Genomic DNA, 20542 nt, shown 5'->3' with positions numbered 1-20542 from the left:
ATAGAGTGTGCTTGGGTTCTTGAGCGGCGGCTCTAACTTCTGCGGGCTGGTCGGTGGCTGCTGGCCTTATCTGCATATCCTGAACAGGGCCCGCCCCCTTCCCTTCAGCAGGGAATTGGCTGGTCCGCGCGGCTTCCAGCTGCCACCTGGAAGCCAAAGGAGCCTGCTGCCACATAGCTCATCTTGCCCTTTGGGGGCTGTGATGTTCACTTCTTTAGCGGTGCCTCTTCTGGGGCGCTCTCCTTGAGCTCGCCCAGGACCGGGGCCATGGCCTCGGACCCCGGGGGGCGGGCCTCTCACTCGGTATACTCTGGCTTCTCTTCAGAACGAACAAATCTTTCGCCTTTTACTAAAGATTTCCGTGGAGAGGAGCGAAACTGAGTTTTGCAGCAATTTTTGCATGCTCCAGCCTGCTGGGGCTTCCAATGCTTGGGTTGAAAAATAGAGTGTGCTTGGGTTCTTGAGCGGCGGCTCTAACTTCTGCGGGCTGGTCGGTGGCTGCTGGCCTTATCTGCATATCCTGAACAGGGCCCGCCCCCTTCCCTTCAGCAGGGAATTGGCTGGTCCGCGCGGCTTCCAGCTGCCACCTGGAAGCCAAAGGAGCCTGCTGCCACATAGCTCATCTTGCCCTTTGGGGGCTGTGATGTTCACTTCTTTAGCGGTGCCTCTTCTGGGGCGCTCTCCTTGAGCTCGCCCAGGACCGGGGCCATGGCCTCGGACCCCGGGGGGCGGGCCTCTCACTCGGTATACTCTGGCTTCTCTTCAGAACGAACAAATCTTTCGCCTTTTACTAAAGATTTCCGTGGAGAGGAGCGAAACTGAGTTTTGCAGCAATTTTTGCATGCTCCAGCCTGCTGGGGCTTCCAATGCTTGGGTTGAAAAATAGAGTGTGCTTGGGTTCTTGAGCGGCGGCTCTAACTTCTGCGGGCTGGTCGGTGGCTGCTGGCCTTATCTGCATATCCTGAACAGGGCCCGCCCCCTTCCCTTCAGCAGGGAATTGGCTGGTCCGCGCGGCTTCCAGCTGCCACCTGGAAGCCAAAGGAGCCTGCTGCCACATAGCTCATCTTGCCCTTTGGGGGCTGTGATGTTCACTTCTTTAGCGGTGCCTCTTCTGGGGCGCTCTCCTTGAGCTCGCCCAGGACCGGGGCCATGGCCTCGGACCCCGGGGGGCGGGCCTCTCACTCGGTATACTCTGGCTTCTCTTCAGAACGAACAAATCTTTCGCCTTTTACTAAAGATTTCCGTGGAGAGGAGCGAAACTGAGTTTTGCAGCAATTTTTGCATGCTCCAGCCTGCTGGGGCTTCCAATGCTTGGGTTGAAAAATAGAGTGTGCTTGGGTTCTTGAGCGGCGGCTCTAACTTCTGCGGGCTGGTCGGTGGCTGCTGGCCTTATCTGCATATCCTGAACAGGGCCCGCCCCCTTCCCTTCAGCAGGGAATTGGCTGGTCCGCGCGGCTTCCAGCTGCCACCTGGAAGCCAAAGGAGCCTGCTGCCACATAGCTCATCTTGCCCTTTGGGGGCTGTGATGTTCACTTCTTTAGCGGTGCCTCTTCTGGGGCGCTCTCCTTGAGCTCGCCCAGGACCGGGGCCATGGCCTCGGACCCCGGGGGGCGGGCCTCTCACTCGGTATACTCTGGCTTCTCTTCAGAACGAACAAATCTTTCGCCTTTTACTAAAGATTTCCGTGGAGAGGAGCGAAACTGAGTTTTGCAGCAATTTTTGCATGCTCCAGCCTGCTGGGGCTTCCAATGCTTGGGTTGAAAAATAGAGTGTGCTTGGGTTCTTGAGCGGCGGCTCTAACTTCTGCGGGCTGGTCGGTGGCTGCTGGCCTTATCTGCATATCCTGAACAGGGCCCGCCCCCTTCCCTTCAGCAGGGAATTGGCTGGTCCGCGCGGCTTCCAGCTGCCACCTGGAAGCCAAAGGAGCCTGCTGCCACATAGCTCATCTTGCCCTTTGGGGGCTGTGATGTTCACTTCTTTAGCGGTGCCTCTTCTGGGGCGCTCTCCTTGAGCTCGCCCAGGACCGGGGCCATGGCCTCGGACCCCGGGGGGCGGGCCTCTCACTCGGTATACTCTGGCTTCTCTTCAGAACGAACAAATCTTTCGCCTTTTACTAAAGATTTCCGTGGAGAGGAGCGAAACTGAGTTTTGCAGCAATTTTTGCATGCTCCAGCCTGCTGGGGCTTCCAATGCTTGGGTTGAAAAATAGAGTGTGCTTGGGTTCTTGAGCGGCGGCTCTAACTTCTGCGGGCTGGTCGGTGGCTGCTGGCCTTATCTGCATATCCTGAACAGGGCCCGCCCCCTTCCCTTCAGCAGGGAATTGGCTGGTCCGCGCGGCTTCCAGCTGCCACCTGGAAGCCAAAGGAGCCTGCTGCCACATAGCTCATCTTGCCCTTTGGGGGCTGTGATGTTCACTTCTTTAGCGGTGCCTCTTCTGGGGCGCTCTCCTTGAGCTCGCCCAGGACCGGGGCCATGGCCTCGGACCCCGGGGGGCGGGCCTCTCACTCGGTATACTCTGGCTTCTCTTCAGAACGAACAAATCTTTCGCCTTTTACTAAAGATTTCCGTGGAGAGGAGCGAAACTGAGTTTTGCAGCAATTTTTGCATGCTCCAGCCTGCTGGGGCTTCCAATGCTTGGGTTGAAAAATAGAGTGTGCTTGGGTTCTTGAGCGGCGGCTCTAACTTCTGCGGGCTGGTCGGTGGCTGCTGGCCTTATCTGCATATCCTGAACAGGGCCCGCCCCCTTCCCTTCAGCAGGGAATTGGCTGGTCCGCGCGGCTTCCAGCTGCCACCTGGAAGCCAAAGGAGCCTGCTGCCACATAGCTCATCTTGCCCTTTGGGGGCTGTGATGTTCACTTCTTTAGCGGTGCCTCTTCTGGGGCGCTCTCCTTGAGCTCGCCCAGGACCGGGGCCATGGCCTCGGACCCCGGGGGGCGGGCCTCTCACTCGGTATACTCTGGCTTCTCTTCAGAACGAACAAATCTTTCGCCTTTTACTAAAGATTTCTGTGGAGAGGAGCGAAACTGAGTTTTGCAGCAATTTTTGCATGCTCCAGCCTGCTGGGGCTTCCAATGCTTGGGTTGAAAAATAGAGTGTGCTTGGGTTCTTGAGCGGCGGCTCTAACTTCTGCGGGCTGGTCGGTGGCTGCTGGCCTTATCTGCATATCCTGAACAGGGCCCGCCCCCTTCCCTTCAGCAGGGAATTGGCTGGTCCGCGCGGCTTCCAGCTGCCACCTGGAAGCCAAAGGAGCCTGCTGCCACATAGCTCATCTTGCCCTTTGGGGGCTGTGATGTTCACTTCTTTAGCGGTGCCTCTTCTGGGGCGCTCTCCTTGAGCTCGCCCAGGACCGGGGCCATGGCCTCGGACCCCGGGGGGCGGGCCTCTCACTCGGTATACTCTGGCTTCTCTTCAGAACGAACAAATCTTTCGCCTTTTACTAAAGATTTCCGTGGAGAGGAGCGAAACTGAGTTTTGCAGCAATTTTTGCATGCTCCAGCCTGCTGGGGCTTCCAATGCTTGGGTTGAAAAATAGAGTGTGCTTGGGTTCTTGAGCGGCGGCTCTAACTTCTGCGGGCTGGTCGGTGGCTGCTGGCCTTATCTGCATATCCTGAACAGGGCCCGCCCCCTTCCCTTCAGCAGGGAATTGGCTGGTCCGCGCGGCTTCCAGCTGCCACCTGGAAGCCAAAGGAGCCTGCTGCCACATAGCTCATCTTGCCCTTTGGGGGCTGTGATGTTCACTTCTTTAGCGGTGCCTCTTCTGGGGCGCTCTCCTTGAGCTCGCCCAGGACCGGGGCCATGGCCTCGGACCCCGGGGGGCGGGCCTCTCACTCGGTATACTCTGGCTTCTCTTCAGAACGAACAAATCTTTCGCCTTTTACTAAAGATTTCCGTGGAGAGGAGCGAAACTGAGTTTTGCAGCAATTTTTGCATGCTCCAGCCTGCTGGGGCTTCCAATGCTTGGGTTGAAAAATAGAGTGTGCTTGGGTTCTTGAGCGGCGGCTCTAACTTCTGCGGGCTGGTCGGTGGCTGCTGGCCTTATCTGCATATCCTGAACAGGGCCCGCCCCCTTCCCTTCAGCAGGGAATTGGCTGGTCCGCGCGGCTTCCAGCTGCCACCTGGAAGCCAAAGGAGCCTGCTGCCACATAGCTCATCTTGCCCTTTGGGGGCTGTGATGTTCACTTCTTTAGCGGTGCCTCTTCTGGGGCGCTCTCCTTGAGCTCGCCCAGGACCGGGGCCATGGCCTCGGACCCCGGGGGGCGGGCCTCTCACTCGGTATACTCTGGCTTCTCTTCAGAACGAACAAATCTTTCGCCTTTTACTAAAGATTTCCGTGGAGAGGAGCGAAACTGAGTTTTGCAGCAATTTTTGCATGCTCCAGCCTGCTGGGGCTTCCAATGCTTGGGTTGAAAAATAGAGTGTGCTTGGGATCTTGAGCGGCGGCTCTAACTTCTGCGGGCTGGTCGGTGGCTGCTGGCCTTATCTGCATATCCTGAACAGGGCCCGCCCCCTTCCCTTCAGCAGGGAATTGGCTGGTTCGCGCGGCTTCCAGCTGCCACCTGGAAGCCAAAGGAGCCTGCTGCCACATAGCTCATCTTGCCCTTTGGGGGCTGTGATGTTCACTTCTTTAGCGGTGCCTCTTCTGGGGCGCTCTCCTTGAGCTCGCCCAGGACCGGGGCCATGGCCTCGGACCCCGGGGGGCGGGCCTCTCACTCGGTATACTCTGGCTTCTCTTCAGAACGAACAAATCTTTCGCCTTTTACTAAAGATTTCCGTGGAGAGGAGCGAAACTGAGTTTTGCAGCAATTTTTGCATGCTCCAGCCTGCTGGGGCTTCCAATGCTTGGGTTGAAAAATAGAGTGTGCTTGGGTTCTTGAGCGGCGGCTCTAACTTCTGCGGGCTGGTCGGTGGCTGCTGGCCTTATCTGCATATCCTGAACAGGGCCCGCCCCCTTCCCTTCAGCAGGGAATTGGCTGGTCCGCGCGGCTTCCAGCTGCCACCTGGAAGCCAAAGGAGCCTGCTGCCACATAGCTCATCTTGCCCTTTGGGGGCTGTGATGTTCACTTCTTTAGCGGTGCCTCTTCTGGGGCGCTCTCCTTGAGCTCGCCCAGGACCGGGGCCATGGCCTCGGACCCCGGGGGGCGGGCCTCTCACTCGGTAAACTCTGGCTTCTCTTCAGAACGAACAAATCTTTCGCCTTTTACTAAAGATTTCCGTGGAGAGGAGCGAAACTGAGTTTTGCAGCAATTTTTGCATGCTCCAGCCTGCTGGGGCTTCCAATGCTTGGGTTGAAAAATAGAGTGTGCTTGGGTTCTTGAGCGGCGGCTCTAACTTCTGCGGGCTGGTCGGTGGCTGCTGGCCTTATCTGCATATCCTGAACAGGGCCCGCCCCCTTCCCTTCAGCAGGGAATTGGCTGGTCCGCGCGGCTTCCAGCTGCCACCTGGAAGCCAAAGGAGCCTGCTGCCACATAGCTCATCTTGCCCTTTGGGGGCTGTGATGTTCACTTCTTTAGCGGTGCCTCTTCTGGGGCGCTCTCCTTGAGCTCGCCCAGGACCGGGGCCATGGCCTCGGACCCCGGGGGGCGGGCCTCTCACTCGGTATACTCTGGCTTCTCTTCAGAACGAACAAATCTTTCGCCTTTTACTAAAGATTTCCGTGGAGAGGAGCGAAACTGAGTTTTGCAGCAATTTTTGCATGCTCCAGCCTGCTGGGGCTTCCAATGCTTGGGTTGAAAAATAGAGTGTGCTTGGGTTCTTGAGCGGCGGCTCTAACTTCTGCGGGCTGGTCGGTGGCTGCTGGCCTTATCTGCATATCCTGAACAGGGCCCCGCCCCCTTCCCTTCAGCAGGGAATTGGCTGGTCCGCGCGGCTTCCAGCTGCCACCTGGAAGCCAAAGGAGCCTGCTGCCACATAGCTCATCTTGCCCTTTGGGGGCTGTGATGTTCACTTCTTTAGCGGTGCCTCTTCTGGGGCGCTCTCCTTGAGCTCGCCCAGGACCGGGGCCATGGCCTCGGACCCCGGGGGGGCGGGCCTCTCACTCGGTATACTCTGGCTTCTCTTCAGAACGAACAAATCTCTGCCTTTTACTAAAGATTTCCGTGGAGAGGAGCGAAACTGAGTTTTGCAGCAATTTTTTGCATGCTCCAGCCTGCTGGGGCTTCCAATGCTTGGGTTGAAAAATAGAGTGTGCTTGGGTTCTTGAGCGGCGGCTCTAACTTCTGCGGGCTGGTCGGTGGCTGCTGGCCTTATCTGCATATCCTGAACAGGGCCCGCCCCCTTCCCTTCAGCAGGGAATTGGCTGGTCCGCGCGGCTTCCAGCTGCCACCTGGAAGCCAAAGGAGCCTGCTGCCACATAGCTCATCTTGCCCTTTGGGGGCTGTGATGTTCACTTCTTTAGCGGTGCCTCTTCTGGGGCGCTCTCCTTGAGCTCGCCCAGGACCGGGGCCATGGCCTCGGACCCCGGGGGGCGGGCCTCTCACTCGGTATACTCTGGCTTCTCTTCAGAACGAACAAATCTTTCGCCTTTTACTAAAGATTTCCGTGGAGAGGAGCGAAACTGAGTTTTGCAGCAATTTTTGCATGCTCCAGCCTGCTGGGGCTTCCAATGCTTGGGTTGAAAAATAGAGTGTGCTTGGGTTCTTGAGCGGCGGCTCTAACTTCTGCGGGCTGGTCGGTGGCTGCTGGCCTTATCTGCATATCCTGAACAGGGCCCGCCCCCTTCCCTTCAGCAGGGAATTGGCTGGTCCGCGCGGCTTCCAGCTGCCACCTGGAAGCCAAAGGAGCCTGCTGCCACATAGCTCATCTTGCCCTTTGGGGGCTGTGATGTTCACTTCTTTAGCGGTGCCTCTTCTGGGGCGCTCTCCTTGAGCTCGCCCAGGACCGGGGCCATGGCCTCGGACCCCGGGGGGCGGGCCTCTCACTCGGTATACTCTGGCTTCTCTTCAGAACGAACAAATCTTTCGCCTTTTACTAAAGATTTCCGTGGAGAGGAGCGAAACTGAGTTTTGCAGCAATTTTTGCATGCTCCAGCCTGCTGGGGCTTCCAATGCTTGGTTGAAAAATAGAGTGTGCTTGGGTTCTTGAGCGGCGGCTCTAACTTCTGCGGGCTGGTCGGTGGCTGCTGGCCTTATCTGCATATCCTGAACAGGGCCCGCCCCCTTCCCTTCAGCAGGGAATTGGCTGGTCCGCGCGGCTTCCAGCTGCCACCTGGAAGCCAAAGGAGCCTGCTGCCACATAGCTCATCTTGCCCTTTGGGGGCTGTGATGTTCACTTCTTTAGCGGTGCCTCTTCTGGGGCGCTCTCCTTGAGCTCGCCCAGGACCGGGGCCATGGCCTCGGACCCCGGGGGGCGGGCCTCTCACTCGGTATACTCTGGCTTCTCTTCAGAACGAACAAATCTTTCGCCTTTTACTAAAGATTTCCGTGGAGAGGAGCGAAACTGAGTTTTGCAGCAATTTTTGCATGCTCCAGCCTGCTGGGGCTTCCAATGCTTGGGTTGAAAAAATAGAGTGTGCTTGGGTTCTTGAGCGGCGGCTCTAACTTCTGCGGGCTGGTCGGTGGCTGCTGGCCTTATCTGCATATCCTGAACAGGGCCCGCCCCCTTCCCTTCAGCAGGGAATTGGCTGGTCCGCGCGGCTTCCAGCTGCCACCTGGAAGCCAAAGGAGCCTGCTGCCACATAGCTCATCTTGCCCTTTGGGGGCTGTGATGTTCACTTCTTTAGCGGTGCCTCTTCTGGGGCGCTCTCCTTGAGCTCGCCCAGGACCGGGGCCATGGCCTCGGACCCCGGGGGCGGGCCTCTCACTCGGTATACTCTGGCTTCTCTTCAGAACGAACAAATCTTTCGCCTTTTACTAAAGATTTCCGTGGAGAGGAGCGAAACTGAGTTTTGCAGCAATTTTTGCATGCTCCAGCCTGCTGGGGCTTCCAATGCTTGGGTTGAAAAATAGAGTGTGCTTGGGTTCTTGAGCGGCGGCTCTAACTTCTGCGGGCTGGTCGGTGGCTGCTGGCCTTATCTGCATATCCTGAACAGGGCCCGCCCCCTTCCCTTCAGCAGGGAATTGGCTGGTCCGCGCGGCTTCCAGCTGCCACCTGAAGCCAAAGGAGCCTGCTGCCACATAGCTCATCTTGCCCTTTGGGGGCTGTGATGTTCACTTCTTTAGCGGTGCCTCTTCTGGGGCGCTCTCCTTGAGCTCGCCCAGGACCGGGGCCATGGCCTCGGACCCCGGGGGGCGGGCCTCTCACTCGGTATACTCTGGCTTCTCTTCAGAACGAACAAATCTTTCGCCTTTTACTAAAGATTTCCGTGGAGAGGAGCGAAACTGAGTTTTGCAGCAATTTTTGCATGCTCCAGCCTGCTGGGGCTTCCAATGCTTGGGTTGAAAAATAGAGTGTGCTTGGGTTCTTGAGCGGCGGCTCTAACTTCTGCGGGCTGGTCGGTGGCTGCTGGCCTTATCTGCATATCCTGAACAGGGCCCGCCCCCTTCCCTTCAGCAGGGAATTGGCTGGTCCGCGCGGCTTCCAGCTGCCACCTGGAAGCCAAAGGAGCCTGCTGCCACATAGCTCATCTTGCCCTTTGGGGGCTGTGATGTTCACTTCTTTAGCGGTGCCTCTTCTGGGGCGCTCTCCTTGAGCTCGCCCAGGACCGGGGCCATGGCCTCGGACCCCGGGGGGCGGACCTCTCACTCGGTATACTCTGGCTTCTCTTCAGAACGAACAAATCTTTCGCCTTTACTAAAGATTTCCGTGGAGAGGAGCGAAACTGAGTTTTGCAGCAATTTTTGCATGCTCCAGCCTGCTGGGGCTTCCAATGCTTGGTTGAAAAATAGAGTGTGCTTGGGTTCTTGAGCGGCGGCTCTAACTTCTGCGGGCTGGTCGGTGGCTGCTGGCCTTATCTGCATATCCTGAACAGGGCCCGCCCCCTTCCCTTCAGCAGGGAATTGGCTGGTCCGCGCGGCTTCCAGCTGCCACCTGGAAGCCAAAGGAGCCTGCTGCCACATAGCTCATCTTGCCCTTTGGGGGCTGTGATGTTCACTTCTTTAGCGGTGCCTCTTCTGGGGCGCTCTCCTTGAGCTCGCCCAGGACCGGGGCCATGGCCTCGGACCCCGGGGGGCGGACCTCTCACTCGGTATACTCTGGCTTCTCTTCAGAACGAACAAATCTTTCGCCTTTTACTAAAGATTTCCGTGGAGAGGAGCGAAACTGAGTTTTGCAGCAATTTTTGCATGCTCCAGCCTGCTGGGGCTTCCAATGCTTGGGTTGAAAAATAGAGTGTGCTTGGGTTCTTGAGCGGCGGCTCTAACTTCTGCGGGCTGGTCGGTGGCTGCTGGCCTTATCTGCATATCCTGAACAGGGCCCGCCCCCTTCCCTTCAGCAGGGAATTGGCTGGTCCGCGCGGCTTCCAGCTGCCACCTGGAAGCCAAAGGAGCTTGCTGCCACATAGCTCATCTTGCCCTTTGGGGGCTGTGATGTTTCACTTCTTTAGCGGTGCCTCTTCTGGGGCGCTCTCCTTGAGCTCGCCCAGGACCGGGGCCATGGCCTCGGACCCCGGGGGGCGGGCCTCTCACTCGGTATACTCTGGCTTTCTCTTCAGAACGAACAAATCTTTCGCCTTTTACTAAAGATTTCCGTGGAGAGGAGCGAAACTGAGTTTTGCAGCAATTTTTTGCATGCTCCAGCCTGCTGGGGCTTCCAATGCTTGGGTTGAAAAATAGAGTGTGCTTGGGTTCTTGAGCGGCGGCTCTAACTTCTGCGGGCTGGTCGGTGGCTGCTGGCCTTATCTGCATATCCTGAACAGGGCCCGCCCCCTTCCCTTCAGCAGGGAATTGGCTGGTCCGCGCGGCTTCCAGCTGCCACCTGGAAGCCAAAGGAGCCTGCTGCCACATAGCTCATCTTGCCCTTTGGGGGCTGTGATGTTCACTTCTTTAGCGGTGCCTCTTCTGGGGCGCTCTCCTTGAGCTCGCCCAGGACCGGGGCCATGGCCTCGGACCCCGGGGGGCGGGCCTCTCATTCGGTAAACTCTGGCTTCTCTTCAGAACGAACAAATCTTTCGCCTTTTACTAAAGATTTCCGTGGAGAGGAGCGAAACTGAGTTTTGCAGCAATTTTTGCATGCTCCAGCCTGCTGGGGCTTCCAATGCTTGGGTTGAAAAATAGAGTGTGCTTGGGTTCTTGAGCGGCGGCTCTAACTTCTGCGGGCTGGTCGGTGGCTGCTGGCCTTATCTGCATATCCTGAACAGGGCCCGCCCCCTTCCCTTCAGCAGGGAATTGGCTGGTCCGCGCGGCTTCCAGCTGCCACCTGGAAGCCAAAGGAGCCTGCTGCCACATAGCTCATCTTGCCCTTTGGGGGCTGTGATGTTCACTTCTTTAGCGGTGCCTCTTCTGGGGGCGCTCTCCTTGAGCTCGCCCAGGACCGGGGCCATGGCCTCGGACCCCGGGGGGCGGGCCTCTCACTCGGTATACTCTGGCTTCTCTTCAGAACGAACAAATCTTTCGCCTTTTACTAAAGATTTCCGTGGAGAGGAGCGAAACTGAGTTTTGCAGCAATTTTTGCATGCTCCAGCCTGCTGGGGCTTCCAATGCTTGGGTTGAAAAATAGAGTGTGCTTGGGTTCTTGAGCGGCGGCTCTAACTTCTGCGGGCTGGTCGGTGGCTGCTGGCCTTATCTGCATATCCTGAACAGGGCCCGCCCCCTTCCCTTCAGCAGGGAATTGGCTGGTCCGCGCGGCTTCCAGCTGCCACCTGGAAGCCAAAGGAGCCTGCTGCCACATAGCTCATCTTGCCCTTTGGGGGCTGTGATGTTCACTTCTTTAGCAGTGCCTCTTCTGGGGCGCTCTCCTTGAGCTCGCCCAGGACCGGGGCCATGGCCTCGGACCCCGGGGGGCGGGCCTCTCACTCGGTATACTCTGGCTTCTCTTCAGAACGAACAAATCTCTGCCTTTTACTAAAGATTTCCGTGGAGAGGAGCGAAACTGAGTTTTGCAGCAATTTTTGCATGCTCCAGCCTGCTGGGGCTTCCAATGCTTGGGTTGAAAAATAGAGTGTGCTTGGGTTCTTGAGCGGCGGCTCTAACTTCTGCGGGCTGGTCGGTGGCTGCTGGCCTTATCTGCATATCCTGAACAGGGCCCGCCCCCTTCCCTTCAGCAGGGAATTGGCTGGTCCGCGCGGCTTCCAGCTGCCACCTGGAAGCCAAAGGAGCCTGCTGCCACATAGCTCATCTTGCCCTTTGGGGGCTGTGATGTTCACTTCTTTAGCAGTGCCTCTTCTGGGGCGCTCTCCTTGAGCTCGCCCAGGACCGGGGCCATGGCCTCGGACCCCGGGGGGCGGGCCTCTCACTCGGTATACTCTGGCTTCTCTTCAGAACGAACAAATCTTTCGCCTTTTACTAAAGATTTCCGTGGAGAGGAGCGAAACTGAGTTTTGCAGCAATTTTTGCATGCTCCAGCCTGCTGGGGCTTCCAATGCTTGGGTTGAAAAATAGAGTGTGCTTGGGTTCTTGAGCGGCGGCTCTAACTTCTTCGGGCTGGTCGGTGGCTGCTGGCCTTATCTGCATATCCTGAACAGGGCCCCGCCCCCTTCCCTTCAGCAGGGAATTGGCTGGTCCGCGCGGCTTCCAGCTGCCACCTGGAAGCCAAAGGAGCCTGCTGCCACATAGCTCATCTTGCCCTTTGGGGGCTGTGATGTTCACTTCTTTAGCGGTGCCTCTTCTGGGGCGCTCTCCTTGAGCTCGCCCAGGACCGGGGCCATGGCCTCGGACCCCGGGGGGCGGGCCTCTCACTCGGTATACTCTGGCTTCTCTTCAGAACGAACAAATCTTTCGCCTTTTACTAAAGATTTCCGTGGAGAGGAGCGAAACTGAGTTTTGCAGCAATTTTTGCATGCTCCAGCCTGCTGGGGCTTCCAATGCTTGGGTTGAAAAATAGAGTGTGCTTGGGTTCTTGAGCGGCGGCTCTAACTTCTGCGGGCTGGTCGGTGGCTGCTGGCCTTATCTGCATATCCTGAACAGGGCCCGCCCCCTTCCCTTCAGCAGGGAATTGGCTGGTCCGCGCGGCTTCCAGCTGCCACCTGGAAGCCAAAGGAGCCTGCTGCCACATAGCTCATCTTGCCCTTTGGGGGCTGTGATGTTCACTTCTTTAGCGGTGCCTCTTCTGGGGCGCTCTCCTTGAGCTCGCCCAGGACCGGGGCCATGGCCTCGGACCCCGGGGGGCGGGCCTCTCACTCGGTATACTCTGGCTTCTCTTCAGAACGAACAAATCTTTCGCCTTTTACTAAAGATTTCCGTGGAGAGGAGCGAAACTGAGTTTTGCAGCAATTTTTGCATGCTCCAGCCTGCTGGGGCTTCCAATGCTTGGGTTGAAAAATAGAGTGTGCTTGGGTTCTTGAGCGGCGGCTCTAACTTCTGCGGGCTGGTCGGTGGCTGCTGGCCTTATCTGCATATCCTGAACAGGGCCCGCCCCCTTCCCTTCAGCAGGGAATTGGCTGGTCCGCGCGGCTTCCAGCTGCCACCTGGAAGCCAAAGGAGCCTGCTGCCACATAGCTCATCTTGCCCTTTGGGGGCTGTGATGTTCACTTCTTTAGCGGTGCCTCTTCTGGGGCGCTCTCCTTGAGCTCGCCCAGGACCGGGGCCATGGCCTCGGACCCCGGGGGGCGGGCCTCTCACTCGGTATACTCTGGCTTCTCTTCAGAACGAACAAATCTTTCGCCTTTTACTAAAGATTTCCGTGGAGAGGAGCGAAACTGAGTTTTGCAGCAATTTTTGCATGCTCCAGCCTGCTGGGGCTTCCAATGCTTGGGTTGAAAAATAGAGTGTGCTTGGGTTCTTGAGCGGCGGCTCTAACTTCTGCGGGCTGGTCGGTGGCTGCTGGCCTTATCTGCATATCCTGAACAGGGCCCGCCCCCTTCCCTTCAGCAGGGAATTGGCTGGTCCGCGCGGCTTCCAGCTGCCACCTGGAAGCCAAAGGAGCCTGCTGCCACATAGCTCATCTTGCCCTTTGGGGGCTGTGATGTTCACTTCTTTAGCGGTGCCTCTTCTGGGGCGCTCTCCTTGAGCTCGCCCAGGACCGGGGCCATGGCCTCGGACCCCGGGGGCGGGCCTCTCACTCGGTATACTCTGGCTTCTCTTCAGAACGAACAAATCTTTCGCCTTTTACTAAAGATTTCCGTGGAGAGGAGCGAAACTGAGTTTTGCAGCAATTTTTGCATGCTCCAGCCTGCTGGGGCTTCCAATGCTTGGGTTGAAAAATAGAGTGTGCTTGGGTTCTTGAGCGGCGGCTCTAACTTCTGCGGGCTGGTCGGTGGCTGCTGGCCTTATCTGCATATCCTGAACAGGGCCCGCCCCCTTCCCTTCAGCAGGGAATTGGCTGGTCCGCGCGGCTTCCAGCTGCCACCTGGAAGCCAAAGGAGCCTGCTGCCACATAGCTCATCTTGCCCTTTGGGGGCTGTGATGTTCACTTCTTTAGCGGTGCCTCTTCTGGGGCGCTCTCCTTGAGCTCGCCCAGGACCAGGGCCATGGCCTCGGACCCCGGGGGGCGGGCCTCTCACTCGGTATACTCTGGCTTCTCTTCAGAACGAACAAATCTTTCGCCTTTTACTAAAGATTTCCGTGGAGAGGAGCGAAACTGAGTTTTGCAGCAATTTTTGCATGCTCCAGCCTGCTGGGGCTTCCAATGCTTGGGTTGAAAAATAGAGTGTGCTTGGGTTCTTGAGCGGCGGCTCTAACTTCTGCGGGCTGGTCGGTGGCTGCTGGCCTTATCTGCATATCCTGAACAGGGCCCGCCCCCTTCCCTTCAGCAGGGAATTGGCTGGTCCGCGCGGCTTCCAGCTGCCACCTGGAAGCCAAAGGAGCCTGCTGCCACATAGCTCATCTTGCCCTTTGGGGGCTGTGATGTTCACTTCTTTAGCGGTGCCTCTTCTGGGGCGCTCTCCTTGAGCTCGCCCAGGACCGGGGCCATGGCCTCGGACCCCGGGGGGCGGGCCTCTCACTCGGTATACTCTGGCTTCTCTTCAGAACGAACAAATCTTTCGCCTTTTACTAAAGATTTCCGTGGAGAGGAGCGAAACTGAGTTTTGCAGCAATTTTTGCATGCTCCAGCCTGCTGGGGCTTCCAATGCTTGGGTTGAAAAATAGAGTGTGCTTGGGTTCTTGAGCGGCGGCTCTAACTTCTGCGGGCTGGTCGGTGGCTGCTGGCCTTATCTGCATATCCTGAACAGGGCCCGCCCCCTTCCCTTCAGCAGGGAATTGGCTGGTCCGCGCGGCTTCCAGCTGCCACCTGGAAGCCAAAGGAGCCTGCTGCCACATAGCTCATCTTGCCCTTTGGGGGCTGTGATGTTCACTTCTTTAGCGGTGCCTCTTCTGGGGCGCTCTCCTTGAGCTCGCCCAGGACCGGGGCCATGGCCTCGGACCCCGGGGGGCGGGCCTCTCACTCGGTATACTCTGGCTTCTCTTCAGAACGAACAAATCTTTCGCCTTTTACTAAAGATTTCCGTGGAGAGGAGCGAAACTGAGTTTTGCAGCAATTTTTGCATGCTCCAGCCTGCTGGGGCTTCCAATGCTTGGGTTGAAAAATAGAGTGTGCTTGGGTTCTTGAGCGGCGGCTCTAACTTCTGCGGGCTGGTCGGTGGCTGCTGGCCTTATCTGCATATCCTGAACAGGGCCCGCCCCCTTCCCTTCAGCAGGGAATTGGCTGGTCCGCGCGGCTTCCAGCTGCCACCTGGAAGCCAAAGGAGCCTGCTGCCACATAGCTCATCTTGCCCTTTGGGGGCTGTGATGTTCACTTCTTTAGCGGTGCCTCTTCTGGGGCGCTCTCCTTGAGCTCGCCCAGGACCGGGGCCATGGCCTCGGACCCCGGGGGGCGGGCCTCTCACTCGGTATACTCTGGCTTCTCTTCAGAACGAACAAATCTTTCGCCTTTTACTAAAGATTTCCGTGGAGAGGAGCGAAACTGAGTTTTGCAGCAATTTTTGCATGCTCCAGCCTGCTGGGGCTTCCAATGCTTGGGTTGAAAAATAGAGTGTGCTTGGGTTCTTGAGCGGCGGCTCTAACTTCTGCGGGCTGGTCGGTGGCTGCTGGCCTTATCTGCATATCCTGAACAGGGCCCGCCCCCTTCCCTTCAGCAGGGAATTGGCTGGTCCGCGCGGCTTCCAGCTGCCACCTGGAAGCCAAAGGAGCCTGCTGCCACATAGCTCATCTTGCCCTTTGGGGGCTGTGATGTTCACTTCTTTAGCGGTGCCTCTTCTGGGGCGCTCTCCTTGAGCTCGCCCAGGACCGGGGCCATGGCCTCGGACCCCGGGGGGCGGGCCTCTCACTCGGTATACTCTGGCTTCTCTTCAGAACGAACAAATCTTTCGCCTTTTACTAAAGATTTCCGTGGAGAGGAGCGAAACTGAGTTTTGCAGCAATTTTTGCATGCTCCAGCCTGCTGGGGCTTCCAATGCTTGGGTTGAAAAATAGAGTGTGCTTGGGTTCTTGAGCGGCGGCTCTAACTTCTGCGGGCTGGTCGGTGGCTGCTGGCCTTATCTGCATATCCTGAACAGGGCCCGCCCCCTTCCCTTCAGCAGGGAATTGGCTGGTCCGCGCGGCTTCCAGCTGCCACCTGGAAGCCAAAGGAGCCTGCTGCCACATAGCTCATCTTGCCCTTTGGGGGCTGTGATGTTCACTTCTTTAGCGGTGCCTCTTCTGGGGCGCTCTCCTTGAGCTCGCCCAGGACCGGGGCCATGGCCTCGGACCCCGGGGGGCGGGCCTCTCACTCGGTATACTCTGGCTTCTCTTCAGAACGAACAAATCTTTCGCCTTTTACTAAAGATTTCCGTGGAGAGGAGCGAAACTGAGTTTTGCAGCAATTTTTGCATGCTCCAGCCTGCTGGGGCTTCCAATGCTTGGGTTGAAAAATAGAGTGTGCTTGGGTTCTTGAGCGGCGGCTCTAACTTCTGCGGGCTGGTCGGTGGCTGCTGGCCTTATCTGCATATCCTGAACAGGGCCCGCCCCCTTCCCTTCAGCAGGGAATTGGCTGGTCCGCGCGGCTTCCAGCTGCCACCTGGAAGCCAAAGGAGCCTGCTGCCACATAGCTCATCTTGCCCTTTGGGGGCTGTGATGTTCACTTCTTTAGCGGTGCCTCTTCTGGGGCGCTCTCCTTGAGCTCGCCCAGGACCGGGGCCATGGCCTCGGACCCCGGGGGGCGGGCCTCTCACTCGGTATACTCTGGCTTCTCTTCAGAACGAACAAATCTTTCGCCTTTTACTAAAGATTTCCGTGGAGAGGAGCGAAACTGAGTTTTGCAGCAATTTTTGCATGCTCCAGCCTGCTGGGGCTTCCAATGCTTGGGTTGAAAAATAGAGTGTGCTTGGGTTCTTGAGCGGCGGCTCTAACTTCTGCGGGCTGGTCGGTGGCTGCTGGCCTTATCTGCATATCCTGAACAGGGCCCGCCCCCTTCCCTTCAGCAGGGAATTGGCTGGTCCGCGCGGCTTCCAGCTGCCACCTGGAAGCCAAAGGAGCCTGCTGCCACATAGCTCATCTTGCCCTTTGGGGGCTGTGATGTTCACTTCTTTAGCGGTGCCTCTTCTGGGGCGCTCTCCTTGAGCTCGCCCAGGACCGGGGCCATGGCCTCGGACCCCGGGGGGCGGGCCTCTCACTCGGTATACTCTGGCTTCTCTTCAGAACGAACAAATCTTTCGCCTTTTACTAAAGATTTCCGTGGAGAGGAGCGAAACTGAGTTTTGCAGCAATTTTTGCATGCTCCAGCCTGCTGGGGCTTCCAATGCTTGGGTTGAAAAATAGAGTGTGCTTGGGTTCTTGAGCGGCGGCTCTAACTTCTGCGGGCTGGTCGGTGGCTGCTGGCCTTATCTGCATATCCTGAACAGGGCCCGCCCCCTTCCCTTCAGCAGGGAATTGGCTGGTCCGCGCGGCTTCCAGCTGCCACCTGGAAGCCAAAGGAGCCTGCTGCCACATAGCTCATCTTGCCCTTTGGGGGCTGTGATGTTCACTTCTTTAGCGGTGCCTCTTCTGGGGCGCTCTCCTTGAGCTCGCCCAGGACCGGGGCCATGGCCTCGGACCCCGGGGGGCGGGCCTCTCACTCGGTATACTCTGGCTTCTCTTCAGAACGAACAAATCTTTCGCCTTTTACTAAAGATTTCCGTGGAGAGGAGCGAAACTGAGTTTTGCAGCAATTTTTGCATGCTCCAGCCTGCTGGGGCTTCCAATGCTTGGGTTGAAAAATAGAGTGTGCTTGGGTTCTTGAGCGGCGGCTCTAACTTCTGCGGGCTGGTCGGTGGCTGCTGGCCTTATCTGCATATCCTGAACAGGGCCCGCCCCCTTCCCTTCAGCAGGGAATTGGCTGGTCCGCGCGGCTTCCAGCTGCCACCTGGAAGCCAAAGGAGCCTGCTGCCACATAGCTCATCTTGCCCTTTGGGGGCTGTGATGTTCACTTCTTTAGCGGTGCCTCTTCTGGGGCGCTCTCCTTGAGCTCGCCCAGGACCGGGGCCATGGCCTCGGACCCCGGGGGGCGGGCCTCTCACTCGGTATACTCTGGCTTCTCTTCAGAACGAACAAATCTTTCGCCTTTTACTAAAGATTTCCGTGGAGAGGAGCGAAACTGAGTTTTGCAGCAATTTTTGCATGCTCCAGCCTGCTGGGGCTTCCAATGCTTGGGTTGAAAAATAGAGTGTGCTTGGGTTCTTGAGCGGCGGCTCTAACTTCTGCGGGCTGGTCGGTGGCTGCTGGCCTTATCTGCATATCCTGAACAGGGCCCGCCCCCTTCCCTTCAGCAGGGAATTGGCTGGTCCGCGCGGCTTCCAGCTGCCACCTGGAAGCCAAAGGAGCCTGCTGCCACATAGCTCATCTTGCCCTTTGGGGGCTGTGATGTTCACTTCTTTAGCGGTGCCTCTTCTGGGGCGCTCTCCTTGAGCTCGCCCAGGACCGGGGCCATGGCCTCGGACCCCGGGGGGCGGGCCTCTCACTCGGTATACTCTGGCTTCTCTTCAGAACGAACAAATCTTTCGCCTTTTACTAAAGATTTCCGTGGAGAGGAGCGAAACTGAGTTTTGCAGCAATTTTTGCATGCTCCAGCCTGCTGGGGCTTCCAATGCTTGGGTTGAAAAATAGAGTGTGCTTGGGTTCTTGAGCGGCGGCTCTAACTTCTGCGGGCTGGTCGGTGGCTGCTGGCCTTATCTGCATATCCTGAACAGGGCCCGCCCCCTTCCCTTCAGCAGGGAATTGGCTGGTCCGCGCGGCTTCCAGCTGCCACCTGGAAGCCAAAGGAGCCTGCTGCCACATAGCTCATCTTGCCCTTTGGGGGCTGTGATGTTCACTTCTTTAGCGGTGCCTCTTCTGGGGCGCTCTCCTTGAGCTCGCCCAGGACCGGGGCCATGGCCTCGGACCCCGGGGGGCGGGCCTCTCACTCGGTATACTCTGGCTTCTCTTCAGAACGAACAAATCTTTCGCCTTTTACTAAAGATTTCCGTGGAGAGGAGCGAAACTGAGTTTTGCAGCAATTTTTGCATGCTCCAGCCTGCTGGGGCTTCCAATGCTTGGGTTGAAAAATAGAGTGTGCTTGGGTTCTTGAGCGGCGGCTCTAACTTCTGCGGGCTGGTCGGTGGCTGCTGGCCTTATCTGCATATCCTGAACAGGGCCCGCCCCCTTCCCTTCAGCAGGGAATTGGCTGGTCCGCGCGGCTTCCAGCTGCCACCTGGAAGCCAAAGGAGCCTGCTGCCACATAGCTCATCTTGCCCTTTGGGGGCTGTGATGTTCACTTCTTTAGCGGTGCCTCTTCTGGGGCGCTCTCCTTGAGCTCGCCCAGGACCGGGGCCATGGCCTCGGACCCCGGGGGGCGGGCCTCTCACTCGGTATACTCTGGCTTCTCTTCAGAACGAACAAATCTTTCGCCTTTTACTAAAGATTTCCGTGGAGAGGAGCGAAACTGAGTTTTGCAGCAATTTTTGCATGCTCCAGCCTGCTGGGGCTTCCAATGCTTGGGTTGAAAAATAGAGTGTGCTTGGGTTCTTGAGCGGCGGCTCTAACTTCTGCGGGCTGGTCGGTGGCTGCTGGCCTTATCTGCATATCCTGAACAGGGCCCGCCCCCTTCCCTTCAGCAGGGAATTGGCTGGTCCGCGCGGCTTCCAGCTGCCACCTGGAAGCCAAAGGAGCCTGCTGCCACATAGCTCATCTTGCCCTTTGGGGGCTGTGATGTTCACTTCTTTAGCGGTGCCTCTTCTGGGGCGCTCTCCTTGAGCTCGCCCAGGACCGGGGCCATGGCCTCGGACCCCGGGGGGCGGGCCTCTCACTCGGTATACTCTGGCTTCTCTTCAGAACGAACAAATCTTTCGCCTTTTACTAAAGATTTCCGTGGAGAGGAGCGAAACTGAGTTTTGCAGCAATTTTTGCATGCTCCAGCCTGCTGGGGCTTCCAATGCTTGGGTTGAAAAATAGAGTGTGCTTGGGTTCTTGAGCGGCGGCTCTAACTTCTGCGGGCTGGTCGGTGGCTGCTGGCCTTATCTGCATATCCTGAACAGGGCCCGCCCCCTTCCCTTCAGCAGGGAATTGGCTGGTCCGCGCGGCTTCCAGCTGCCACCTGGAAGCCAAAGGAGCCTGCTGCCACATAGCTCATCTTGCCCTTTGGGGGCTGTGATGTTCACTTCTTTAGCGGTGCCTCTTCTGGGGCGCTCTCCTTGAGCTCGCCCAGGACCGGGGCCATGGCCTCGGACCCCGGGGGGCGGGCCTCTCACTCGGTATACTCTGGCTTCTCTTCAGAACGAACAAATCTTTCGCCTTTTACTAAAGATTTCCGTGGAGAGGAGCGAAACTGAGTTTTGCAGCAATTTTTGCATGCTCCAGCCTGCTGGGGCTTCCAATGCTTGGGTTGAAAAATAGAGTGTGCTTGGGTTCTTGAGCGGCGGCTCTAACTTCTGCGGGCTGGTCGGTGGCTGCTGGCCTTATCTGCATATCCTGAACAGGGCCCGCCCCCTTCCCTTCAGCAGGGAATTGGCTGGTCCGCGCGGCTTCCAGCTGCCACCTGGAAGCCAAAGGAGCCTGCTGCCACATAGCTCATCTTGCCCTTTGGGGGCTGTGATGTTCACTTCTTTAGCGGTGCCTCTTCTGGGGCGCTCTCCTTGAGCTCGCCCAGGACCGGGGCCATGGCCTCGGACCCCGGGGGGCGGGCCTCTCACTCGGTATACTCTGGCTTCTCTTCAGAACGAACAAATCTTTCGCCTTTTACTAAAGATTTCCGTGGAGAGGAGCGAAACTGAGTTTTGCAGCAATTTTTGCATGCTCCAGCCTGCTGGGGCTTCCAATGCTTGGGTTGAAAAATAGAGTGTGCTTGGGTTCTTGAGCGGCGGCTCTAACTTCTGCGGGCTGGTCGGTGGCTGCTGGCCTTATCTGCATATCCTGAACAGGGCCCGCCCCCTTCCCTTCAGCAGGGAATTGGCTGGTCCGCGCGGCTTCCAGCTGCCACCTGGAAGCCAAAGGAGCCTGCTGCCACATAGCTCATCTTGCCCTTTGGGGGCTGTGATGTTCACTTCTTTAGCGGTGCCTCTTCTGGGGCGCTCTCCTTGAGCTCGCCC

General features: G+C 57.8%; 46 non-coding genes across 46 annotated transcripts; all 46 read left to right on the top strand.

The window, feature by feature from the left end:
* Positions 1-305: 305 nt before the first annotated feature.
* On the top strand, positions 306-421 carry LOC142190863 (U5 spliceosomal RNA). Its single transcript, XR_012714513.1, has one exon. It is a non-coding gene; the product is annotated as a U5 spliceosomal RNA (small nuclear RNA).
* A 325-nt stretch (positions 422-746) lies between these two features.
* Positions 747-862, top strand: LOC142190860 (U5 spliceosomal RNA). Its single transcript, XR_012714511.1, has one exon. It is a non-coding gene; the product is annotated as a U5 spliceosomal RNA (small nuclear RNA).
* A 325-nt stretch (positions 863-1187) lies between these two features.
* LOC142190859 (U5 spliceosomal RNA) lies at positions 1188-1303 on the top strand. The gene has a single exon (XR_012714510.1). It is a non-coding gene; the product is annotated as a U5 spliceosomal RNA (small nuclear RNA).
* A 325-nt stretch (positions 1304-1628) lies between these two features.
* LOC142190858 (U5 spliceosomal RNA) lies at positions 1629-1744 on the top strand. Its single transcript, XR_012714509.1, has one exon. It is a non-coding gene; the product is annotated as a U5 spliceosomal RNA (small nuclear RNA).
* A 325-nt stretch (positions 1745-2069) lies between these two features.
* On the top strand, positions 2070-2185 carry LOC142190857 (U5 spliceosomal RNA). The gene has a single exon (XR_012714508.1). It is a non-coding gene; the product is annotated as a U5 spliceosomal RNA (small nuclear RNA).
* A 325-nt stretch (positions 2186-2510) lies between these two features.
* On the top strand, positions 2511-2626 carry LOC142190856 (U5 spliceosomal RNA). Its single transcript, XR_012714507.1, has one exon. It is a non-coding gene; the product is annotated as a U5 spliceosomal RNA (small nuclear RNA).
* A 325-nt stretch (positions 2627-2951) lies between these two features.
* On the top strand, positions 2952-3067 carry LOC142190879 (U5 spliceosomal RNA). Its single transcript, XR_012714528.1, has one exon. It is a non-coding gene; the product is annotated as a U5 spliceosomal RNA (small nuclear RNA).
* A 325-nt stretch (positions 3068-3392) lies between these two features.
* LOC142190855 (U5 spliceosomal RNA) lies at positions 3393-3508 on the top strand. The gene has a single exon (XR_012714506.1). It is a non-coding gene; the product is annotated as a U5 spliceosomal RNA (small nuclear RNA).
* A 325-nt stretch (positions 3509-3833) lies between these two features.
* On the top strand, positions 3834-3949 carry LOC142190854 (U5 spliceosomal RNA). The gene has a single exon (XR_012714505.1). It is a non-coding gene; the product is annotated as a U5 spliceosomal RNA (small nuclear RNA).
* A 325-nt stretch (positions 3950-4274) lies between these two features.
* LOC142190853 (U5 spliceosomal RNA) lies at positions 4275-4390 on the top strand. Its single transcript, XR_012714504.1, has one exon. It is a non-coding gene; the product is annotated as a U5 spliceosomal RNA (small nuclear RNA).
* Positions 4391-4715: 325 nt separating this feature from the next.
* LOC142190852 (U5 spliceosomal RNA) lies at positions 4716-4831 on the top strand. The gene has a single exon (XR_012714503.1). It is a non-coding gene; the product is annotated as a U5 spliceosomal RNA (small nuclear RNA).
* Positions 4832-5156: 325 nt separating this feature from the next.
* Positions 5157-5272, top strand: LOC142190874 (U5 spliceosomal RNA). Its single transcript, XR_012714524.1, has one exon. It is a non-coding gene; the product is annotated as a U5 spliceosomal RNA (small nuclear RNA).
* Positions 5273-5597: 325 nt separating this feature from the next.
* LOC142190851 (U5 spliceosomal RNA) lies at positions 5598-5713 on the top strand. The gene has a single exon (XR_012714502.1). It is a non-coding gene; the product is annotated as a U5 spliceosomal RNA (small nuclear RNA).
* A 327-nt stretch (positions 5714-6040) lies between these two features.
* LOC142190890 (U5 spliceosomal RNA) lies at positions 6041-6156 on the top strand. The gene has a single exon (XR_012714539.1). It is a non-coding gene; the product is annotated as a U5 spliceosomal RNA (small nuclear RNA).
* A 325-nt stretch (positions 6157-6481) lies between these two features.
* LOC142190849 (U5 spliceosomal RNA) lies at positions 6482-6597 on the top strand. Its single transcript, XR_012714500.1, has one exon. It is a non-coding gene; the product is annotated as a U5 spliceosomal RNA (small nuclear RNA).
* A 325-nt stretch (positions 6598-6922) lies between these two features.
* LOC142190848 (U5 spliceosomal RNA) lies at positions 6923-7038 on the top strand. The gene has a single exon (XR_012714499.1). It is a non-coding gene; the product is annotated as a U5 spliceosomal RNA (small nuclear RNA).
* Positions 7039-7362: 324 nt separating this feature from the next.
* On the top strand, positions 7363-7478 carry LOC142190847 (U5 spliceosomal RNA). The gene has a single exon (XR_012714498.1). It is a non-coding gene; the product is annotated as a U5 spliceosomal RNA (small nuclear RNA).
* A 325-nt stretch (positions 7479-7803) lies between these two features.
* Positions 7804-7919, top strand: LOC142190846 (U5 spliceosomal RNA). Its single transcript, XR_012714497.1, has one exon. It is a non-coding gene; the product is annotated as a U5 spliceosomal RNA (small nuclear RNA).
* A 324-nt stretch (positions 7920-8243) lies between these two features.
* LOC142190844 (U5 spliceosomal RNA) lies at positions 8244-8359 on the top strand. The gene has a single exon (XR_012714496.1). It is a non-coding gene; the product is annotated as a U5 spliceosomal RNA (small nuclear RNA).
* A 325-nt stretch (positions 8360-8684) lies between these two features.
* LOC142190888 (U5 spliceosomal RNA) lies at positions 8685-8799 on the top strand. The gene has a single exon (XR_012714537.1). It is a non-coding gene; the product is annotated as a U5 spliceosomal RNA (small nuclear RNA).
* Positions 8800-9123: 324 nt separating this feature from the next.
* On the top strand, positions 9124-9239 carry LOC142190843 (U5 spliceosomal RNA). The gene has a single exon (XR_012714495.1). It is a non-coding gene; the product is annotated as a U5 spliceosomal RNA (small nuclear RNA).
* Positions 9240-9565: 326 nt separating this feature from the next.
* On the top strand, positions 9566-9683 carry LOC142190886 (U5 spliceosomal RNA). Its single transcript, XR_012714535.1, has one exon. It is a non-coding gene; the product is annotated as a U5 spliceosomal RNA (small nuclear RNA).
* A 325-nt stretch (positions 9684-10008) lies between these two features.
* LOC142190872 (U5 spliceosomal RNA) lies at positions 10009-10124 on the top strand. Its single transcript, XR_012714522.1, has one exon. It is a non-coding gene; the product is annotated as a U5 spliceosomal RNA (small nuclear RNA).
* Positions 10125-10450: 326 nt separating this feature from the next.
* LOC142190842 (U5 spliceosomal RNA) lies at positions 10451-10566 on the top strand. The gene has a single exon (XR_012714494.1). It is a non-coding gene; the product is annotated as a U5 spliceosomal RNA (small nuclear RNA).
* Positions 10567-10891: 325 nt separating this feature from the next.
* On the top strand, positions 10892-11006 carry LOC142190889 (U5 spliceosomal RNA). Its single transcript, XR_012714538.1, has one exon. It is a non-coding gene; the product is annotated as a U5 spliceosomal RNA (small nuclear RNA).
* A 325-nt stretch (positions 11007-11331) lies between these two features.
* Positions 11332-11447, top strand: LOC142190841 (U5 spliceosomal RNA). The gene has a single exon (XR_012714493.1). It is a non-coding gene; the product is annotated as a U5 spliceosomal RNA (small nuclear RNA).
* Positions 11448-11773: 326 nt separating this feature from the next.
* Positions 11774-11889, top strand: LOC142190840 (U5 spliceosomal RNA). Its single transcript, XR_012714492.1, has one exon. It is a non-coding gene; the product is annotated as a U5 spliceosomal RNA (small nuclear RNA).
* Positions 11890-12214: 325 nt separating this feature from the next.
* LOC142190839 (U5 spliceosomal RNA) lies at positions 12215-12330 on the top strand. Its single transcript, XR_012714491.1, has one exon. It is a non-coding gene; the product is annotated as a U5 spliceosomal RNA (small nuclear RNA).
* A 325-nt stretch (positions 12331-12655) lies between these two features.
* Positions 12656-12771, top strand: LOC142190837 (U5 spliceosomal RNA). The gene has a single exon (XR_012714489.1). It is a non-coding gene; the product is annotated as a U5 spliceosomal RNA (small nuclear RNA).
* A 324-nt stretch (positions 12772-13095) lies between these two features.
* On the top strand, positions 13096-13211 carry LOC142190836 (U5 spliceosomal RNA). The gene has a single exon (XR_012714488.1). It is a non-coding gene; the product is annotated as a U5 spliceosomal RNA (small nuclear RNA).
* Positions 13212-13536: 325 nt separating this feature from the next.
* On the top strand, positions 13537-13652 carry LOC142190835 (U5 spliceosomal RNA). Its single transcript, XR_012714487.1, has one exon. It is a non-coding gene; the product is annotated as a U5 spliceosomal RNA (small nuclear RNA).
* Positions 13653-13977: 325 nt separating this feature from the next.
* Positions 13978-14093, top strand: LOC142190834 (U5 spliceosomal RNA). Its single transcript, XR_012714486.1, has one exon. It is a non-coding gene; the product is annotated as a U5 spliceosomal RNA (small nuclear RNA).
* A 325-nt stretch (positions 14094-14418) lies between these two features.
* Positions 14419-14534, top strand: LOC142190833 (U5 spliceosomal RNA). The gene has a single exon (XR_012714485.1). It is a non-coding gene; the product is annotated as a U5 spliceosomal RNA (small nuclear RNA).
* A 325-nt stretch (positions 14535-14859) lies between these two features.
* On the top strand, positions 14860-14975 carry LOC142190832 (U5 spliceosomal RNA). The gene has a single exon (XR_012714484.1). It is a non-coding gene; the product is annotated as a U5 spliceosomal RNA (small nuclear RNA).
* A 325-nt stretch (positions 14976-15300) lies between these two features.
* Positions 15301-15416, top strand: LOC142190831 (U5 spliceosomal RNA). Its single transcript, XR_012714483.1, has one exon. It is a non-coding gene; the product is annotated as a U5 spliceosomal RNA (small nuclear RNA).
* A 325-nt stretch (positions 15417-15741) lies between these two features.
* LOC142190830 (U5 spliceosomal RNA) lies at positions 15742-15857 on the top strand. The gene has a single exon (XR_012714482.1). It is a non-coding gene; the product is annotated as a U5 spliceosomal RNA (small nuclear RNA).
* A 325-nt stretch (positions 15858-16182) lies between these two features.
* Positions 16183-16298, top strand: LOC142190829 (U5 spliceosomal RNA). The gene has a single exon (XR_012714481.1). It is a non-coding gene; the product is annotated as a U5 spliceosomal RNA (small nuclear RNA).
* A 325-nt stretch (positions 16299-16623) lies between these two features.
* LOC142190828 (U5 spliceosomal RNA) lies at positions 16624-16739 on the top strand. The gene has a single exon (XR_012714480.1). It is a non-coding gene; the product is annotated as a U5 spliceosomal RNA (small nuclear RNA).
* A 325-nt stretch (positions 16740-17064) lies between these two features.
* Positions 17065-17180, top strand: LOC142190826 (U5 spliceosomal RNA). The gene has a single exon (XR_012714478.1). It is a non-coding gene; the product is annotated as a U5 spliceosomal RNA (small nuclear RNA).
* Positions 17181-17505: 325 nt separating this feature from the next.
* LOC142190825 (U5 spliceosomal RNA) lies at positions 17506-17621 on the top strand. Its single transcript, XR_012714477.1, has one exon. It is a non-coding gene; the product is annotated as a U5 spliceosomal RNA (small nuclear RNA).
* Positions 17622-17946: 325 nt separating this feature from the next.
* LOC142190824 (U5 spliceosomal RNA) lies at positions 17947-18062 on the top strand. The gene has a single exon (XR_012714476.1). It is a non-coding gene; the product is annotated as a U5 spliceosomal RNA (small nuclear RNA).
* A 325-nt stretch (positions 18063-18387) lies between these two features.
* On the top strand, positions 18388-18503 carry LOC142190823 (U5 spliceosomal RNA). Its single transcript, XR_012714475.1, has one exon. It is a non-coding gene; the product is annotated as a U5 spliceosomal RNA (small nuclear RNA).
* Positions 18504-18828: 325 nt separating this feature from the next.
* On the top strand, positions 18829-18944 carry LOC142190822 (U5 spliceosomal RNA). Its single transcript, XR_012714474.1, has one exon. It is a non-coding gene; the product is annotated as a U5 spliceosomal RNA (small nuclear RNA).
* A 325-nt stretch (positions 18945-19269) lies between these two features.
* LOC142190820 (U5 spliceosomal RNA) lies at positions 19270-19385 on the top strand. The gene has a single exon (XR_012714472.1). It is a non-coding gene; the product is annotated as a U5 spliceosomal RNA (small nuclear RNA).
* Positions 19386-19710: 325 nt separating this feature from the next.
* Positions 19711-19826, top strand: LOC142190819 (U5 spliceosomal RNA). Its single transcript, XR_012714471.1, has one exon. It is a non-coding gene; the product is annotated as a U5 spliceosomal RNA (small nuclear RNA).
* A 325-nt stretch (positions 19827-20151) lies between these two features.
* On the top strand, positions 20152-20267 carry LOC142190818 (U5 spliceosomal RNA). The gene has a single exon (XR_012714470.1). It is a non-coding gene; the product is annotated as a U5 spliceosomal RNA (small nuclear RNA).
* Positions 20268-20542: the final 275 nt, after the last annotated feature.

Source organism: Leptodactylus fuscus, chromosome 1 (assembly GCF_031893055.1).
Source record: "Leptodactylus fuscus isolate aLepFus1 chromosome 1, aLepFus1.hap2, whole genome shotgun sequence".
Taxonomy (NCBI): Eukaryota; Metazoa; Chordata; class Amphibia; order Anura; family Leptodactylidae; genus Leptodactylus; species Leptodactylus fuscus.
The sequence above is the reverse complement of the archived record's forward strand: the minus strand, read 5'-3'. Positions and strand labels throughout refer to the sequence as shown.